Source organism: Haemaphysalis longicornis, unplaced genomic scaffold, assembly GCF_048455015.1.
Source record: "Haemaphysalis longicornis isolate Haplotype H1 unplaced genomic scaffold, Haemaphysalis longicornis Haplotype H1 scaffold_1, whole genome shotgun sequence".
Classification (NCBI taxonomy): domain Eukaryota; kingdom Metazoa; phylum Arthropoda; class Arachnida; order Ixodida; family Ixodidae; genus Haemaphysalis; species Haemaphysalis longicornis.
In genome coordinates, this window is record NW_027526203.1 from 60,511,885 (window position 1) to 60,518,066 (window position 6,182).

A 6,182-nucleotide genomic window follows, 5' to 3' on the forward strand; every position below is an offset into this window, starting at 1 on the left:
CGACACCCCAAGGAACATAGTACCCCTTGATGGCCAGGCCATCACTCCAAGCCCCAGCATCAAGATTTTGCGCCTACATCTTCAGACCAACACCAAGAGTGACAGATCATTGCAGGGCCTCACACTATCAATAAAATCATACACATGATCAGGCAAGTTAACACCAAGAAGCGAGGCCGCAAGGAATCTGATACCTTTCGATTACTTCAAGCCTTTGTCCTCTTGCGAATCACTTACGTCAGCCCCCTGCCTTCTTTACGGCAAGGAGGACTTAAGATGCTTTATATAATGACTAGAAAGGCGGTTGAGCAAGCCACTGGTCTTCCCATGAGTGCGTCTACCGAAAGGCTGCTTCGCACGGGGCTCTACAAGACGGTGGAAAAGCGGTTAGAGGGCCATCTTTGTGTATAGAAGCACCGAATGAGCAGAACTGCGGCGGGTCGCCGCATCCTGCACCAGATTAGCTGGGCAGCACAGAATGCCAATCCGCTTGATATACTCCTGGACGTTTGGCGACAAGAACTAAATATGCTCCCTTTTCTTTGAAATATAAACCCCTCACACGACGAGCGTCGCCGACAAGCACGGGCTCAAAGGCTCAACACCAGCCTCGGTGAGCATCATGTCGTTATCTACACATACGCCTCCCAACATCCAGGCTAGCAGTACGCCATCATTGAGGCTACCTCGAGAACCAACCTTCTTGCGGGTGCCGCACTAGAGACCGAAGAAATGACGGCAGCAGAAAAGGCAGCCATCGCCTTGGCTCTCACTCTAACAGGGGTTCGTAAGGTAGTCACCGATTCCCAACGAGTCTACCAGAATAACCAGTCGGTTTTGGTATCCCGACCTGCACTGCGCGTGCTAAAACCACTCACGAAATGGTTCTATTCAGCTCATCTGGACACCCGCAAACGCTTCCATAGGAGGCAACGAATACGACCACCCTGTCTGCACTTTTACCTCCTCCCCCCCCATCCTATGGAGCTGCACGAGGACAGTCACCCGCTTCTCTGGTTCAGGGAAACAACCCAGCATTATCGCCTTCTGAGACAGACCCTACCTTCACCTTACCCTGACCTCTCCATAGAAAAACAAACTACCCTACGGCTCGTACAATCCGGCTCCTTCCCACACCCGACGCGCATTCACTTAATGAACCCCAATCGCTGCGTCGCTGAATGTAAATTTTTCTCAGAAGTAGGAACACTCTGCCACATAATCGGGGTGTGCGACTGTAGCCCTGAGCACCCTCCTCTCTTTCCGTCAACCACCGAACAAGAGCAATGTGAGATGCTGCTGTCCAGCCCCTCTCTGCCTACCCAGTTTCAGCTGCTGGGCAGAGCACAGTCGGCGCGGACTGAATATGCGCTACAGTGAAGAAGGAATCACTCCCCTGGGCGGCACTCTGTGCCGTTCAGAAATCTGAATTTAAGCATTTACTGATGCTCTCCCTCCTCTCTTGCTCCTCCCCCATTTCTGCAGCCGATGGTATCGCCTCCGTCCGCGAAGGCAGAGACTGAGAAGTGAGATCGTCTAACACCGGGTTTGAGCTATAATTTCTTAAAAAATGAGTTTTTACTCATGTGTTCCACCAAACAACTCAATCAACCACCGTTCATGCATCGTGCATTAATTTAACCTTACCAAGAATATCTCTTACAGTAACAGAGGGTGTGGTTAAGTGCATTACACTTCCCTCTGGTTTCACAATATGTAGAGCGACGTGACTGAATTGAAGTGACGTCGCATGAGTAATCGTTGTGGGTGTCGTTTACAGCTTTGCTTTCCAACCACATTCACAGTGTGGATTGGCGCTAATTTTTTATTTCCTCACTGGCTCGTAAATTCGTCGATGAGTCCTTTCCCAACCAGTGGATTGGGCGTGGTGGAACCACACCATGGCCGCCTAGGTCACCCGATTTGTCACCTTTGGACTTCTTCCTCTGGGGATATGTTAAAAATGAGGTTTTCAAGACTGAGCCGGCCAACCTCGAGGATATGAAGCAACGTGTGAGGAGCTCCATCGACAACATTCCCAGACAGATGATTTTATCCACTATGAACTCTATGAAAGAGCGCCTTCGTCTGTGCATTGCAATGGACGGAAAACAATTTGAGCACATCATGTAAAATATTCTGTGCAGTCGTCCAAAATATTACTGTTGTGGAGCGCCCAAATAGGCCTACAACCAAATGAAACATTGAAATAAACCATTTTTGTTCATTGATATTTGTTACATGACTCAAAACAGCTAAAAAAAGTATGAGGTCAGGATTTACTAATCCTATGTCAGCACTTCTTACAACAAATGGAACGGAAGCTGGTACAAAACAATGTCGCGCTGCAATTCCAAAAAGTTGTCAGCTACGATTTTAGCCGTCAAGCCGATACCACGTAAAAATAACTCGAGTGTTGCATTCCGCAATACCGGCGCCGCAAAACAAGCTCTGCACTGGCACAAAAGTGTGCCTTTATTCTTTGAACAAAGCTAGTGCATTGTAAATGGTAATTAAAGGCTGCTTCCGGAGGTAAGTGCACTGGCGGAGCCCCAGGTTGGCTCCTAACAGCATTTCAAAATCCGCAGCTACGTAGTTGGCGATTACTAGACTTTGGCTTCCGCCCAGTGAGTAAGCAAAAGTTGCGCATGATGCACTGCTGCCTATGCCTCGCATCGAGGCTCCCTAGCTAGGGAAAATTGCACTTACATTTCGAATTGGCCGCCAAATCTATTGAAACACGTCACCAGCGGACGTTGCGTTCGCTCAGCACTTCCAGCGCTCATCGAGCGGGGAGTTTCGTTTTTGAGCGCAAAACAAACGCAGGTTTCCTCGCGCTACAGGGCTTTAAACACCGACTTTTTCGTTGTTTTAAAACCTGATATGAAATCGTCTTCCCCGGGGCTACAAAATCACCATTGACAAGAACCACCAAACTCTGCTAATTAAGAAGTTAATTAGTAGAGTTTAATTACCCACCTAACTAATGTGCACACCCTTGATACTATCTGGCGTCCGCCGCAGCTAGCAATCTCCTTCTGAAGAGGGTTTCTTTTTTTCTCGAAGAGCCTATTTTTAAGAATTTTTGGCAGTGTTCGCTGAAACACCCTGTATATATATATATATATATATATATATATATATATATATATATATATATATATATATATATATATATATATATATATATATATATATATATATATATATATATATATATATAAATATATACATATATATATAAATATAAATATATATATATATATATATATAATATATAGATGCTACCGTGACCATGCTAAAATCGAAGTTGAGAACACACCACGAAAGAAAGACAGATGGTTGAATCATTTCTAATCACCAAATTCAACACAGTTGCAGGGGGAATAAATGAACAAGATGGCAAATTTTTGTTTTCGCACCGTAACACACACATCTGTCGCCTTTGTACTGATACATACAATGTAAGAGTCGGTCGGTGATGGTGATGTGAAAAATCTGGTCAATGTAATTTCGTGTACACATTGTATTCTTCAGGTGTTGTCCCTGTACACGTGTGTAGGTATAAGCACATAATTGTTTCTATACGTCGTTCTTCTTGAGACCATTGATAATGTTTGGTCTCGCCCCGTATACCCGCGCACCAAAAAAAGTGTCTTGTCAGTTTATTTTGTTGTTTTATCTCCCCATTTGGTTGATTCTGTTGTTTGGGTTAATCGGCCGAGTCATTCGTCGTTTTACTTCTTTCCATGGCCATTTGTGCGTTTGTGCATGTTTATTGCTTGTATGTGCATGTGCGCGTCTAAAGGCTTTGCCCTTCTCCCTGTTTCTGTTTTCGTTGTTGTACCTCATTAGAAACCCCTCCTTCAGGGTTTATGGTTCGTCGACGGTGGCGAAGGAGCCCTTCGCTGCGGGTGCTCGGCGGTGGTGGTGGCCAAGGATGAGACAAGAGAACGGCGACGGCAGATTCGATGAGCAAAACGAAAAAAATTGTATTTAAGGTTATTTACAGAAGTTGGTTACAGAACGTTGAGAACAGGATTGGTTATGCGTGGCCGTCTTAGCGATCGACCCTCCGAGTTACTCCCTAGGTGTCACACCTTAGCGATCGACTCTGGGTTACGCCCTAGACGGCAAGGTTTACGTGCACTAAGCACGGAGGCTCGCTGGTCCCCAGCCCAAGCTAAATCTCAGCTAAGTCTCCCGCTGACCGTTATGCCCGGGATTATAATGCCTCGTGTCCATTGTGAGCCGGGCAGCACACCTGATTGGTCAGAGCGACATCTCGAATTCCACCAATCGTCGGGCCAAACGCCGCCTTCCCAACTTCGTGCAGTTCCCTCCTCTCCCAAGACGGAGGACGCGTACACGTGTACGGGGCAGCTTTGACATGGCCAGGGAGGCCATTAGGCGCCGCGGCACTTTCAAAAGCCGCTGCCCGGGCTTACGCACTCCAAGCGTAACACGGTGGCCCCGAGGCACGCAACCCCAAAGCGGCGTTTTACTGCCCTAATTGGCGGAGCCCTTTCGGCGCATCGGAAGACGGGCGCCGGGCTCTTCAGGACTAGGCCGGCGGCCGCAAAGAGAAGCAGGGGTGGCGCTTACAAAGAACGTAGTCCCGGCATAGGCTCTGTGAGAGTGACACGGTGACCTCGGATGCACTCAAGGGCGCGTCATTCAGAGGCGTCCAAAAAGGGAAGCCGCTTTCCCCCCAAGAAAAACCAATTATGGCGGCGGCCATTAAGAGAAGTGAGGGCGGCAATGCGCGTGGCCGCGCGGCCCGCGCATCTTATCTCTCAATCTCCCTTCCTCCGCTATGCCCAAGGGCGTCAGCAGTCCTACACGTCCCTCCCAAAGAGCATAACAGGGGGAGAACCAATGCCTGTAATGCGAAAAAAAAAAAAACCACAAGGACTGCTGACCCTAACTATACCCGCTACGAACCACGAGCCTCCGTTTTCCGATATCTTCACTGCGCCTACACCCAGGGCGGCAACGGGAAGTCTAGGAAACAAACACGGGCGAAGCATAAGGTATTGCGCAGCCGCACATGCCGGAAACACAACTTCCACGCTTAGGCCCTTATGATTCGAACTGCAGACACACAAGACCAAACGCGACAGAAAAAAATCGCGCCAGCCACCCCGTGAATGTGGTTGGAAAGCAAAGCTGTAAGCGGCACCCATAACGATTACTCATGCGACGTCACTTAAAATCACTCACATCGCTCTACAGATAGGAAAACCAGAGAGAAGTGAAATGCACTTAACCACACCATTTATTACTTCAAAGAGATATTCTTGGTAAGGTTACATCAATGCATGATGCTTGAACGGTGTTTGGTTGAGTTGTATTGGTGTAGCAAGAGTGGAAACTTTTTTTTATAAAATCTAAGTAAGCTCCTACCCGGTGTTAGACGATCTGACTTCTCCGTCTCTACGCCGCGGACGGAGGCGACGAGACTTGCGGCTGAGAAGGAGGAGGAAGAAATACTTCTCTTCAGATTTCTGAACGGCCCAGGAGTGCAGCCTTGGGGAGTGGTTCCTTCTTCTGTGGGGCCCATATGCAGTACGCGCGGCCTGTGTTCTGTCCACCCACTGAAGCTGGGTAGGTAGAGAGGGCCTGGACAGCAGCATCTCCCATTTCTCTTGTTGGGGAGTTGACGGAAAGAGAGAAGGGTGCTCAGGGCTAACGTCGCACACACCGATTACGGGGCGGAGTATTTCTACTTCTGAGAAAAATTTACATTCAGCGTCCTAGCGATTCGGATGCATTACGTGAAGACGCGTAGGCTGTGGGAAGGAGCCTGGATTGTATGAGCCGTAGGGTAGTTTGTTGTTCTCTGGAAAGGTCAGGTTAGGCGAAGGTACGGTCTGTCTCAGAAGGCGATAATGCTGGATTATCTCCCTGGACATGACAAGCCGGTGACTGTCCTCATGCAGCTCCATAGCACGGGAGGTAAAAGCGCAGGCTTGTTGGGTGGGCGTATTTGTTGCCCTCCATTGAAGCGTGAGGCGGTGTCCAGATGAACTGAATGGAACCGTTTGGGGAGTGGTTTTTTAGCACGCACAGTGCAGGTCAGGACACCCAACCCGACTGGTAATTCCAGTAGGCTTGCTGGGAATCGGTGACTACCCTCCGAACCCCTGGTTGAGTGAGAGCCAAGGTGATGGCTGCCTTTT